The 15,389-nt window shown below is 37.5% G+C and overlaps 1 protein-coding gene across 6 annotated transcripts in view; it reads right to left on the bottom strand.

Moving 5' to 3' along the window:
- Positions 1-15,389, bottom strand: part of BBS9 (Bardet-Biedl syndrome 9) — a 477,322-nt gene that overhangs the window by 50,117 nt on the left and 411,816 nt on the right. The gene's annotated exons all lie outside the window — the stretch shown is intronic.

The following is a 15,389-nucleotide window of genomic DNA, read 5'->3' as shown; positions in this document are numbered from 1 at the left end:
ATCTCCAAAATTTACAAGCAGCTCATGCAGCTCAATAACAAAAAAACAAACAACCCCATCCAAAAATGGGCAGAAGACCTAAATAGACATTTCTCCAAAGAAGATATACAGAATGCCAACAAACACATGAAAGAATGCTCAACATCATTAATCATTAGAGAAATGCAAATCAAAACTACAATGAGATATCATCTCACACCAGTCAGAATGGACATCATCAAAAAATCAAGAAACAATAAATGCTGGAGAGGGTGTGGAGAAAAGGGGACACTCTTGCACTGCTGGTGGGAATGTGAATTGGTTCAGCCACTGTGGAGAACAGTATGGAGGTTCCTTAAAAAACTACAAATAGAATTACCATATGACCCAGCAATCTCACTACTGGGCATATACCCTGAGAAAACCAAAATTCAAAGAGAGTCATGTACCAAAATGTTCATTGCAGCTCTATTTACAATAGCCAGGACATGGAAACAACCTAAGCGCCCATCATCGGATGAATGGATAAAGAAGATGTGGCACATATACACAATGGAATATTACTCAGCCTTAAAAAGAAATGAAATTGAGCTATTTGTAATGAGATGGATAGACCTAGAATCTGTCATACAGAGTGAAGTAAGTCAGAAAGAAAAAGACAAATACCGTATGCTAACACATATATATGGAATTTAAGGGAAAAAAATGTCATGAAGAACCTAGGGGTAAGATAGGAATAAAGACGCAGACCTACTGGAGAACGGACTTAAGGATATGGGGAGGGGGAAGGGTGAGTTTTGACAGGGCGAGAGAGAGTCATGGACATATACACACTAACAAACGTAGTAAGGTAGATAGCTGGGGGGAAGCAGCCGCAAGGCACAGGGATATTAGCTCGGTGCTTTGGAACAGCCTGGAAGGGTGGGATGGGGAGAGTGGGAGGGAGGGAGACGCAAGAGGGAAGACATATGGGAACATATGTATATGTATAACTGATTCACTTTGTTATAAAGCAGAAACTAACACACCATTGTAAAGCAATTATACCCCAATAAAGATGTTTAAAAAAAAAAAAAAAAAAAAAAAAGATAAGCAAAATGAGAAGACAGAAAAACACACAGCAGATGAAGGAGCAAGATAAAAATGCACCAGACCTAACAAATAAAGAGGAAATAGGCAATCTACCTGAAAAAGAATTCAGAATAATGATAGTAAGGATGATCCGAAATCTTGGAAGTAGAATGGACAAAATGCAAGAAACAGTCAACAAGGACCTACAAGAACTAAAGATGAAACAAGCAACGATTAACAATGCAATAAATGAAATTAAAACCACTCTAGATAGGATCAATAGCAGAATAACTGAGGCAGAAGAACGGATAAGTGACCTGGAAGATAAAGTAGTGGAAATAACTACTGCAGAGCAGAATAAAGAAAAAAGAATGAAAAGAACTGAGGACAGTCTCAGAGACCTCTGGGACAACATGAAACGCACCAACATTCGAATTATAGGGGTTACAGAAGAAGAAGAAAAAAAGAAAGGGACTGAGAAAATATTTGAAGAGATTATAGTTGAAAACTTCCCTAATATGGGAAAGGAAATAGTTAATCAAGTCCAGGAAGCACAGAGAGTCCCATACAGGATAAATACAAGGAGAAATACGCCAAGACACATATTAATCAAACTATCAAAAATTAAATACAAAGAAAGCATATTAAAAGCAGCAAGGGAAAAACAACAAATAACACACAAGGGAATCCCCATAAGGTTAACAACTGATCTCTCAGCAGAAACCCTACAAGCCAGAAGGGAGTGGCAGGACATACTGAAAGTGATGAAGGAGAAAAACCTGCAACCAAGACTACTCTACCCAGCAACGATCTCATTCAGATTTGATGGAGAAATTAAAACCTTTACAGACAAGCAAAAGCTGAGAGAGTTCAGCACCACCAAACCAGCTTTACAACAAATGCTAAAGGAACTTCTCTAGATAAGAAATGCAGAAGAAGGAAACGACCTATAATAACGAACCCAAAACAATATAGAAAATGGGAATAGGAACATACATATCGATAATTACCTTAAATGTAAATGGACTAAATGCTCCCACAAAAAGACACAGATTGGCTGAATGGATACAAAAACAAGACCCTTATATATGCTGTCTACAAGAGACCCACCTCAGACCTAGAGACACATACAGACTGAAAGTAAGGGGATGGAAAAAGATATTCCATGCAAATGGAAACCAAAAGAAAGCTGGAGTAGCAATTCTCATATCAGACAAAATAGACTTTAAAATAAGGACTATTAAAAGGGATAAAGAAGGACACTACATAATGATCAAGGGATCGATCCAAGAAGAAGATATAACAATTGTAAATATTTATGCACCCAACATAGGAGCACCTCAATAAATAAGACAAATACTAACAGCCATAAAAGGGGAAATTGACAGTAACACATTCATAGTAGGGGACTTTAACACCCCACTTTCACCCATGGACAGATCATCCAAAATGAAAATAAATAAGGAAACACAAGCTTTAAATGATACATTAAACAAGATGGACTTAATTGATATTTATAGGACACTCCATCCAAAAACAACAGAATACACATTTTTCTCAAGTGCTCATGGAACATTCTCCAGGATAGATCATATCTTGGGTCACAAATCAAGCCTTGGTAAATTTAAGAAAATTGAAATTGTATCAAGTATCTTTTCTGACCACAACGCCATGAGACTAGATATCAATTACAGGAAAAGATCTGTAAAATATACAAACACATGGAGGCTAAACAATACACTACTTAATAATGTAGTGATCACTGAAGAAATCAAAGAGGAAATAAAAAAATACCTAGAAACAAATGACAATGGAGACACAACAACCCAAAACCTATGGGATGCAGCAAAAGCAGTTCTAAGGGGGAAGTTTATAGCAATACAAGCCCACCTTAAGAAGCAGGAAACATCTCGAATAAACAACCTAACCTTGCACCTCAAGCAATTAGAGAAAGAAGAACAAAAAAGCCCCAAAGCTAGCAGAAGGAAAGAAATCATAAAAATCAGATCAGAAATAAATGAAAAAGAAATGAAGGAAACGATAGCAAAGATCAATAAAACTAAAAGCTGGTTCTTTGAGAAGATAAACAAAATAGATAAACCACTAGCCAGACTCATCAAGAAAAAAAGGGAGAAGACTCAAATCAATAGAATTAGAAATGAGAAAGGAGAAATAACAACTGACACTGCAGAAATAAAAAAAATCATGAGAGATTACTACAAGCAACTCTATGCCAATAAAATGGACAATCTGGAAGAAATGGACAAATTCTTAGAAATGCACAACCTGCCAAGACTTAATCAGGAAGAAATAGAAAATATGAACAGACCAATCACAAGCACTGAAATTGAAACTGTGATTAAAAATCCTCCAACAAACAAAAGCCCAGGACCAGATGGCTTCACAGGTGAATTCTATCAAACGTTTAGAGAAGAGCTAACACCTATCCTTCTCGAACTCTTCCAAAATATAGCAGAGGGAGGAACACTCCCAAATTCCTTCTACGAGGCCACCATCACCTTGATACCAAAACCAGACAAGGATGTCACAAAGAAAGAAAACTACAGGCCAATATCACTGATGAACATAGATGCAAAAATCCTCAACAAAATACTAGCAAACAGAATCCAACAGCACATTAAAAGGATCATACACCATGATCAAGTGGGGCTTATTCCAGGAATGCAAGGATTCTTCAATATATGCAAATCTATCAATGTGATAAACCATATTAACAAATTGAAGGAGAAAAACCATATGATCATCTCAATAGATGCAGAGAAAGCTTTCGACAAAATTCAACACCCATTTATGATAAAAACCCTCCAGAAAGTAGGCACAGAGGGAACTTTCCTCAACATAATAAAGGCCATATATGACAAGCCCACAGCAAACATCATCCTCAATGGTGAAAAACTGAAAGCATTTCCACTAAGATCAGGAACAAGACAAGGTTGCCCACTCTCACCACTCTTATTCAACATAGTTTTGGAAGTTTTAGCCACAGCAATCAGAGAAGAAAAGGAAATAAAAGGAATCCAAATTGGACAAGAAGAAGTAAAGCTGTCACTGTTTGCAGATGACATGATACTATACATAGAGAAACCTAAGGATGCTACCAGAAAACTACTAGAGCTAATCAATGAATTTGGTAAAGTAGCAGGATACAAAATTAATGCACAGAAATCTCTGGCATTCCTATATACTAATGATGAAAAATCTGAAAGTGAAATCAAGAAAACACTCCCATTTACCATTGCAACAAAAAGAATAAAATATCTAGGAATAAACCTACCTAAGGATACGAAAGACCTGTATGCAGAAAATTATAAGACACTGATGAAAGAAATTAAAGATGATACAAATAGATGGAGAGATATACCATGTTCTTGGATGGGAAGAATCAACATTGTGAAAATGACTCTACTACCCAAAGCAATCTACAGATTCAATGCAATCCCTATCAAACTACCACTGGCATTTTTCACAGAACTAGAACAAAAAATTTCGCAATTTGTATGGAAACACAAAAGACCCCGAATAGCCAAAGCAATCTTGAGAACGAGAAAAGGAGCTGGAGGAATCAGGCTCCCTGACTTCAGACTGTACTACAAAGCTACAGTAATCAAGACAGTATGGTACTGGCACAAAAACAGAAAGACAGATCAATGGAACAGGATAGAAAGCCCAGAGATAAACCCACGCACATATGGACACCTTATCTTTGATAAAGGTGGCAGGAATGTACAGTGGAGAAAGGACAGCCTCTTCCATAAATGGTGCTGGGATAACTGGACAGGTACATGTAAAAGTATGAGATTAGATCACTCCCTAACACCATACACAAAGATAAGCTCAAAATGGATTAAAGACCTAAATGTAAGGCCAGAAACTATCAAACTCTTAGAGGAAAACATAGGAAGAACACTCTATGACATAAATCACAACAAGATCCTTTCTGACCCACCTCCTAGAGAAATGGAAATAAAAACAAAACTAAACAAATGTGACCTAATGAAACTTCAAAGCTTTTGCACAGCAAAGGGAACCATAATCAAGACCAAAAGACAACCCTCAGAATGGGAGAAAATATTTGCAAATGAAGCAACTGACAAAGGATTAATCTCCAAAATTTACAAGCAGCTCATGCAGCTCAATAACAAAAAAACAAACAACCCAATCCAAAAATGGGCAGAAGACCTAAATAGACATTTCTCCAAAGAAGATATACAGAATGCCAACAAACACATGAAAGAATGCTCAACATCATTAATCATTAGAGAAATGCAAATCAAAACTACAATGAGATATCATCTCACACCAGTCAGAATGGCCATCATCAAAAAATCTAGAAACAATAAATGCTGGAGAGGGTGTGGAGAAAAGGGGACACTCTTGCACTGCTGGTGGGAATGTGAATTGGTACAGCCACTATGGAGAACAGTATGGAGGTTCCTTAAAAAACTACAAATAGAATTACCATATGACCCAGCAATCCCACTACTGGGCATATACCCTGAGAAAACCAAAATTCAAAAAGAGTCATGTACCAAAATGTTCATTGCAGCTCTATTTACAATAGCCCGGAGATGGAAACAACCTAAGCGCCCATCATCGGACGAATGGATAAAGAAGATGTGGCACATATACACAATGGAATATTACTCAGCCTTAAAAAGAAATGAAATTGAGTTATTTGTAATGAGATGGATAGACCTAGAGTCTGTCATACAGAGTGAAGTAAGTCAGAAAGAAAAAGACAAATACCGTATGCTAACACATATATATGGAATTTAAGGGAAAAAAATGTCATGAAGAACCTAGGGATAAGACAGAAATAGAGGCGCAGACCTACTGGAGAACGGGCTTGAGGATATGGGGAGGGGGAAGGGTGAGTTTTGACAGGGCGAGAGAGAGTCATGGACATATACACACTAACAAACGTAGTAAGGTAGATAGCTAGGGGGAAGCAGCCGCAAGGCACAGGGATTTTAGCTCGGGGCTTTGGGACAGCCTGGAGGGGTGGGATGGGGAGAGTGGGAGGGAGGGAGACGCAAGAGGGAAGACACATGGGAGCATATGTATATGTATAGCTGATTCACTTTGTTATAAAGCAGAAACTAACACACCATTGTAAAGCAATTATACCCCAATAAAGATGTTAAAAAAATATATATATATATACTGTATACATACAGTAATGACTCACTAATTCACCTTGTTTAAAAAAGGACTCCATTATGATAATAACCAGAGCTATCAAAATAGCAAGCAAGTGTTTAAATTTGAAAGACACTAATTCTTTTCTCTCTACCTTCCAAATCATAGATATTATTTCAAAACAAACAAAACAACAGAGCACCTCCTCTTTAATTTTTAGGTGAGGAGGTCCTTATTAGAAATGTTTGGCTCTATTTATTAAATGGGAACTTTAAGGCTGATGTTGCTCTCAAAATTTACTCTCTTCCAGGAAATAACTTACAATCAGAATATATATATATATATATATATATATATATATATACCTGTATAAATTATAGATATATAATACATATATAGAGACATACACATACATATATATTGCAATATAAGATCTCTCAAAGTTAGCAAAAGTGCAGACATCTTTTTCAAGATACATTACTGAAATTACTGCTTTTCTGTAGCATTTCTTCATCACTAATCTAACATTATGCCCACATCTCAACAATAATGAGAACTAATATTTCTCATCCGAATGTATCAATACTGTGTATATACAGATATCCATGAATGGGTGAAGCATAAAGTGGAGTCTGTGACCCATAGGCAGAAATCAACAGAATCTATGTCTAAAGGAAACAAACCTAAATAGAAATTTGGAGATAAAACTGGTCCAGATGTTATCTGCAGACCACACTCCCTGTACTTTTTTCCAATAATAAATAAATGATCCAAATAAGATCCTGGGACACAGTCCCTTCCAATTCCCACCTTGTGCCTGTATAAACAAATGCTTTGTAACTGCTGTCTAAGAAGTGTTCTGATTTATTTATAGCTATATTTTAGAGTTATACTTACAACAGATGCTTCATCTGAGGAGCTGATAGCCTTAATGCTTTGTATTATTGATCTGGGCTCTGCTTTTGACCCTACTTGGATGCTGGTTGCTACGCAAGTCTCCAAGTCAGCCCTGAGGATGGGCTGCTAAAACTTCAGGAATGACATGCATGTCTTTCTCTTTCACTGTCAAGAGAATACCCACAATATGGCACCTCTGGACTAAATATAGAATTTAAAACAGTCTCTGCTATCTTCATGTATCATGAAAAAAACAAAAAAGACAGGGGATCAAGACAAAGAACAGAAGAAAGTAAACTGTTGCATAGCATCATTTTGTTGACTGTGATGGTCTTAGTAAGGAGGAAGTCATTAAGTGGTACTGATGCATTTTCTGACAGCTCACCAAGGTCTTAGTTGGTAAATAGGTACTACCTTATTTCTCTTCAAGTCATATTTTCCTGAAACTCTACTACGCAACTTATGTGACAAGACCAGGCTTCCTCTTACCAAGTAGGCAAACACAGTGGGTCAGAAATGACTCAAAGTTAGAGACCCTAGAAAGTAGGGCAAGTGGTAAAACAGAGTTAGTTCTATATGGAACTATCTCAAATACTGTAGGAAGGGCAGAGGGCAAGAGAATTTACTATCTACTATGAGCCAGATACTAGGTCAAGGTACTTTATGTATGTTATCTTTTTGGTATTTCAATATCTTTGCAAATTAGGCATTATAGTCATCATTTTAGAAATGACACTGGAGTAAATGATATAAAATTACTAGTTAGAATCTGGATTGAAGCAGGTTCTCCCCATACCAACCTTTAAGCTATTTTCACTTCCCCATGTAGCCTCACCCATCACAAGATGCAAATATTTCCTTCTGATGTTACATCTACACTGCAGATCTGCAGCCAGACATTCCTAAGTGTTAGTTCCAAAAAATCAATACAAATCATTCTTTACCTCAAAAAGAGAGATTATCTCCCAGCAATGAGTTCAGTTTTTGGAGAAACAGGCTGGATCTGCTTTCAATCTCAAATGCCTGGTAAGGCAACATAGAAATATTTGTGAGATTGTTATTCTCATCATAGTATGAACACACACTACATTTTCACCTCTTTTCCAGAAGAAATTGATCAGGGCTTTAAAGTAACAGCCAAGAATTTCTTTATGTAATCTTCCATGGCAGTTTTTAGCACATCTGACGCAAAAAGGAATAAATCATTTCCCATCATAATAATAATAAAAGAAAAAATCGTCATGAGTTGAGCATTTCCCACACGCCAATCCTGCACTGTCTCCCATGCATTATTGCCATCGGTCCTCGCAATGCTACCATTGTATCACTTAAGGAGACAGACAGAGACTCAGAAGGGTTAAGTTACTTGCTCAAAATCACATGGCAAGTTAAGTGGTAGACTAGAATACAAATCCATGCCGGCCTGCCTCTATCTATCATGCTCCAAAAACACATCACCTCCAACTAAGTATATGTTGCTTGCTTTATATTAAAATGCCTTCCAGTATTAAAATGTAAGAGGTATTATAGGTGAGAGTTACAAATATGATGATACAGGGGCATAGGGTAAATAGTGTAAGAATAGAACCGTAGCAGATAAGTTACATTATAGTAATGTTAACAAAATGCAAATAAAAGAAATCTCTCTCTCTCTCTCTCTCTGTCTCATTCCCTCCCTCTCTCCCCCGTCCCCCTCCCCTCCTCATTTGCCAGTAAAACAGAGAGGAGACAACTTAAAAGAACACAATCTTTATCTTTAAAGTAAAACACAGTAATATAATGAAGTACATTTTTTAATTAATGAATTGCAGGCAAGATTTTTCTACTCTTTCAAAGCTAAAATGAATAAAGTGTAAGTTCCAGTCAGTGCTTGGTCTTATTGGCAACAACAAACTGAGATCTGAAGTTTTAGGCTAGCTCCTTTCTCAGACACTCCAAACACGTAACAAGGCCCACCATAAACAGTGTTCAAAGAAGCCCTTACTTCACATCTCATGACTCTACTTTAGCACCAAATGCAGATTGGCACAGATATCATATTGCACTCCTACTCAAGACATACCTTCCCTTCGCCATCATTTACAGTATGCACTGCAGCTAAACTGACCCATACATGCAACTCAGTAGGCATAGAGGATTGAGTTATTCACATGAGAATCAATTTTACACTAAATTAAAATTAAAAGTTTCTTTTAAAGAGCTGGATAAGAGGCCAAAAGTACACACCATTTCTTTGAAGCATAAGCACCACACTGTCTCCTTTCTGAGACAGAGAGTTGTTGTAAAACAGGCTATAAAAATGTTATCAAAATTCAATTTTCTAATCAATGTCTTGATTTCAAATCAGAATAATGTCAGAATTGGCTCAAATAGAATGATTTTTTTCCACGTAGACTTCACTTCCTGTGTTTGTGGGGACTGTAAATTCTTTTAAAAGCAGTCTCTTAGGATGACAGTCATAGGGTGACAATGAATCAAAAGGAAACAACTATTACTAATACCAACAATAAATCCATTTTTAGATTTCAGGTTCCAGTGGTCTTTACCTTGGCTTAAAATTGAAGTAAAATGTATAGATGCCTTAAAACCTGGGAGCTTAAATCTAGGTGAGTATCTATATATATCCTTGCAAATTATTTTATTATAGATCTGAACTTGCCATTTTGACACTATAGATGACACAGCACATCTGGAGTATTGTTTTGACAGTATTTCTGATTTACACATCTAAGACCCATTGCAATTGTCTAGGCCTTACCAATGTAAATCAAAAAATACACTCCATAATAATCATCACACTTTTACTCATGCTCTCCATTGCATCAACAATATGGCGTCAAAATGGGCATATTTTTGGTTGTGTAAAAAATATTAAGAATATCTCCTTTCTCATTTCTATGGCTCCTATCACTAAGTTTCTAAGACATAAGGCTTTTTAAGTTTTGTAGGTTAGATGTTTCAAGTTTAGTTTAGGATTCAAGACTGTGTCTTATAATAGGGCACACACTTGATTTAGTGGAAGCCAATTAATTTCATTTGAGGGGAAGATGGCATTCCATCCTGTCTGCAGATGGAAACTTTGGTCAAATGGTACCTTTTCAGAGAAGTAAGAGAAAGGAATATTTCATTTCCTTTTGAGTATTTGTAGTTGATTTTAAGTAGTCCTAAGTAACAAACAGACATGCACATTTAAAAAGAAATCTCGCCTTAAGGAATCCTCCAAAAGTGATTACTAATAATGTTTGAAATCCTCTATTGAATACTACAGAGAGTTAATATTCAGTCCACCAGCCATGCACACCAATTTATTCCTTTGCTTTTCAAGGGTAAATTTAAGGGCCAATTAGATATTCATTGAAATGCCCTGTATGGCACTGCTACATAGAAGACAGAGTATCATTAATATAATCTTCAATTAATAGTAGAAAACAGAATACTGTTTATATGCCTACTTTGAATTTGAAGTTACAGTAATTTCAGTGACATCTCTATTTACAGTCAAGGATTACGCCTGAAGGCTCAGACTATGTAGAATTGTTGAGCGGTCAAATTAATAACACCCATCTTTCTACAAAGCATAGTCAAATTAATAACACCCATCTTTCTACAAAGCATAGGCAGCTGCTGTTAACATGTCTATGAGGAGTCACTGAATTAATAGTATAGCCATCAACAGAAATTCTTATCATATTTATATTATAAACTTGAGTCACTGTTCTTAGTCTAGAATGTTATACTTTTTTTTTTTTTTTACTAAGAGATCTTACCATGATATTTTTCGGTTAGAGGATCACAAATTAAAGCATTTTTTTCTGCTTCACTTGACCACATCTGTGTTTTCTTCCTGCTCTGCTTCCTCTTCTCTCTTGTCTTGCTGTTTAATTTAACTTCATCCTCATTCACACCTATCATTATCTCCTTTCTAATTTTTAGAGAGAAGTTCCTATTTTTAGGAGGAAGATACAGTTGTATTTTTATGTTCCAGCTAACCTTCCTTTTTATATTATTCCCAAGTTCTTATCTCAGCTTCCCAAAAATATCAGTGTTCCATGAGCTGGAAATTTGTAGCTTCTGCCAATGCGAATGGCTACTTAGCCGTTTCCTCTTCCCTCTATCCCCTGAGCTATCCTGGTAGAGCAGTGAGTAGACCTGGGACCCAGAAACACTGTAGTTGTGGCCACATGAAATGTATGCATGAAGAGGGAAGAAATAAGACAAGAAAAACATTTCACCCCTAGGTGTGGAAATCAGGGAGGGAGGGTACTGGACAATGGTAGCAGATCTCTTGAAGAAATGAAGAATTTCATAACTGTAAAGCACTTTACAATGGTGTCCATTGATTCTTTTTCAATGTGTTAAGTGGCTTACTAAGGTTATACAGATTGGTAGACTGAAAAAATAAGCTGTAGGATTAAAATGACAGAACTGAAATGTATGGTCCCTGATACTTGGTGCAATAAGAACAACAAAACTTTTAAAAGGAAGAGTCTCCAAGAAAGGCAAAAGGAGAAAAAGGGCAAAACTCACTCCATTTAGCACTAGAAAGAGCTGCCTGGAGGAAGTCAGACATCTTCAATTACAAATAGGGGCGGGTGGGTACTGGTGAGTTATTTTTTATTTCCACTGAAGCCAGGACAAAAGGAAATGAGTTTAAATTGCAACAGGAGGGGTTAAAGTTAGACATTAAGGAAAAAAACCTTCCTGATGAGAAGACTGGTGAGATAATGCAATACATAATTGAGAGGGCTGTGTAAGCCTATCCCTGGAGATGCTTAAGAATAAACATCTAAAAGAAAAGAAAAAGAATAAGCATCTATCTTTCTGGGGTAGTTTTAGATACACAATGGCCTGGAGTATTAGAATGGAAACTTTTAGATTTATCTTCCAGCCCTAAAATACTATTGCTTTATTTAATGAGACAGACTGTTCAGTGGTACATGCACTGAAACTACAATGAATAGGGGAGGGGAAGCAGGCAGTAGCACTCTTATTTTGACTTTGCTTGAATAAAAGCAATTCTCAAAGCACCTGAATCAAAGCCTATACCCAGGTGTGGCTAATCTCATAATAGTTACTGAATAAGTCTCATGAGGATTTCCAGAGTTACAGCAAGTTTGGACCATGCTCCTTCATTAAGTAATGGGATTGTAAAAATGTCTTCATTTAGAAAGGAAAGCAGTCAAATTGTAATGTGATGAGAAGACTGAAGTACGTCTGGTTATCTTGCTACTACCAAGAATAATCCAGTATGATACCTAGCCCAGTTTTCAGAAAAGCCAGTTGTTCTATAGCATTTCAGGGCCAAGAAAGAGATATACTCCATACAGCAATTCATCTAGCACCAAGAGTATACCACGTGCAAATTCTGTGCTAACAGCTAGGGGTACCAAGGGCACGAAACACATCCTTTATCCTCAAGGAGCCCACAGCAGGGTTGGGTTAGGGCATACCGATATCTATAATACAATGCAATCCCATAGAGGGTGTAATGGGCAAATGGTGGTAGAGCCATGACTCAGGGAGAGAAGGATATTAGGAGTAGGGGGAGAGGAAGGAATGGTCTCAGACAATATCTGAGTTGCAAAAGATCACATGAGTCAGTCAGCTGGAATAGGCAAAATGGGAAGCCGAGGAAGAGAAGCTGTATGCCTGGGGACAATGGAGACCTGAAGACAAGGAAAAACGCTTCCTTCCTGGAGCTAGTGGGTAGGTCAGAATGGCAGCTGCATAAGTGGCAAGTATGAGTGAAGGGGCTGGAGACACAGAAGCCAGATCATATGGGACTCATGAGTCATGGCAGATAACTGGGAGTTTATTGTGAAGGTCATCAGGACTTCAACTCTGAAGGGACATCATCAGATCATGTGTGTCTACATGGGTTGCATAAGATATGTAAATTCAGCTAGCAGCGTACTGGGCTGAAATTTCTCAGTACCTGGATAGTGGATAGTGGTTGGGTCAGGTAAGCATTCAATTACCAGACTGGCAAGTCTCCCATGCCCAAGCCACAATATTGTTTTTTATTGAGTTAAGCTGCTGTCTAAAGCATCAGTCAGGCAAGCCTGCTGGCTTATCCTGCCTCTATGCCCGACAGCTAGATGATGAAGTCATAATACTGTGGGCAATTCTTGGCATTTATTTCTTAAAGAAAAAAAAAAACACACACATGGTTCACTAACTCCATTCTTAAAGAGCAGCATATATCACTTGTACCCTCCTGACACCAAGAATTAAAAAAAGAAAATGTCAACAGTTACAGAGTTCTACTTTATCATCATCAAATATCCTGTGGTTTTAAAGCAATTATTATTGTGCTTTACCCATCAGCTATGCAATGTTTATTCCTGGTCTCCTATGGACACAAAAATGTTTAGGAAATCAACTACGAAGATAAGTGTGGCCATTGGGGACAATTCTCTTGCTGACGATCATTTTCACCAAAAGCAGGGAGCAGTGTTATGAATCATCTGTGACCACTTATGCTCAAGCTGAATACATTAAAATTTAACGGTTTCAACACAAGAAGCCAGTCATAAGTCTGCACATCAAGGCACTAATGTGTTGGGCCTAACTGTACTTAGATGAAGTAAGTCAGGAATGCATGGCAGCCAACTACATTTTGCTGTAAAATGAAAATTATGAATCTCTAATCACAAGCGAGGATTCTTTTTTTACAATTCATTATTCATGATTTAATTCACTTTAAATTATTCATTTTCTCAAATGTTATTGCTACAGCCTTTTAAACTTTTCTACTCCTCCACTTTCAAGTGATAAATGCCTGACAACTGAGTGGTCTCAGGCCTTTGAATATAATAAAGTACTTTTTCAACATGCTGCTGGGTTCTGCTCAAAACCATTCCAGATTATGAATGCACATTGGCTAGTCAAGGTTAGGACTGCCACCTTTCATTTGGTCTAAGAGAAAACAGGTTCATAAAAATGTCCTATTTCAAGGATTGTCATTTCTAATAAAACCTAAACTTTGAAGCAAGGCCTCCTCTAAGATCTGGACCCTACCCACTTTACCAGTCCCATCTCCTGTCATTCTCCCCAGTCACCTTGGCCTTCTTTCCTACTTGCTTTGAATCGTTTGCATTTCCTATTCTCTCTCTCTGGGATGTCTACTGCTTCCCCTACTCTCAGTCCCTACCCCACCAACGGCATCTTCATACAGATGGCTCCTTCCCATCTTCCCAGTCTCACTGCAGATGACCCCTCTTCAGGAAGCCTTCCTCAATACCTCCTCCTCCCTCTGCTAGTTACTCTTTACCACACTACCCTGCTTATTGCCTTCATATTATTTATTACAGTTTATAATTATCTTCTTTTGTTTGTGTATTGCCTTCCTTCCCCAGTGGCATGGATGTTTTATTAGGGCAGAGCATTCATCTGTTTCGTTCACCGCTATATACCTAGACTCTAGTAATGGTAATAGGCACATAATGAGTACTCGATAAAGATTTATAAAATAAATGAATTTTTAATTCCAAGAGATAATGATTCAAGTATATTTTAACCTGAAATCACCTCTTCAATTAAAGAAGTACAATTTATCCCCAATTCTCCTCACACCTTTCTATGAACAGACTTTATGGGTCATCAAAGCGCTCTGCCCAAGCAATCAGCAGAGTCACAAGCCATAACCTAGAACTTGGGACTGTTGATTGCAGAGGGTTGTATCACAGACTCACAGAGACAGGGATACTGAGATCTTAACAGTTAGAGGTAAGGAAAAAGAAACTGAGCTTCAGAGACGCTGAGTGAAAAACCATCTGCCTGTCTTTCAGCATCCTGCACTCCATGGAGGATCCCAACCACCCTAGCCAACAGGAGGATCTTTGGAAAGAAGGGAGCCTGGAAGCAGCCTGGAGCACTATCAACTTGGACCAACTCTTTAGAAATGCCACAAATCTGTGTGTAGCTTGGTTTCAGACTGAATCCTCCTCTTGGATAAAGAAAGAAGACAGACAAACTTTGCCCAGGATCACCACTCATCAGCTGTCATGGTCCACCATCACTGCCTTCCTGGTTAGAGTCTCCTCTGAAAAAAATCATTAACCAGACCATTTTGTGCAAAGGACTTATGCTAAACGCAAAAGGAAAGGAACTAAATAGGTCAAGTTAACAAACAGTAAGTCTGTGAGTTACTGCAATATATTTTCACAATAAAAATCAAAGTCTGACTGGTACCTTTGAGCATTTTATGCTTTCTCAAATTAAGTGATGTTTCTGGCTAGCACACAATGTGTTACTACAATAAGGAAACCTTAGATCCGGAT

Source organism: Phocoena phocoena, chromosome 9 (genome assembly GCF_963924675.1).
Source record: "Phocoena phocoena chromosome 9, mPhoPho1.1, whole genome shotgun sequence".
NCBI lineage: Eukaryota > Metazoa > Chordata > Mammalia > Artiodactyla > Phocoenidae > Phocoena > Phocoena phocoena.
The sequence above is the reverse complement of the archived record's forward strand: the minus strand, read 5'-3'. Positions and strand labels throughout refer to the sequence as shown.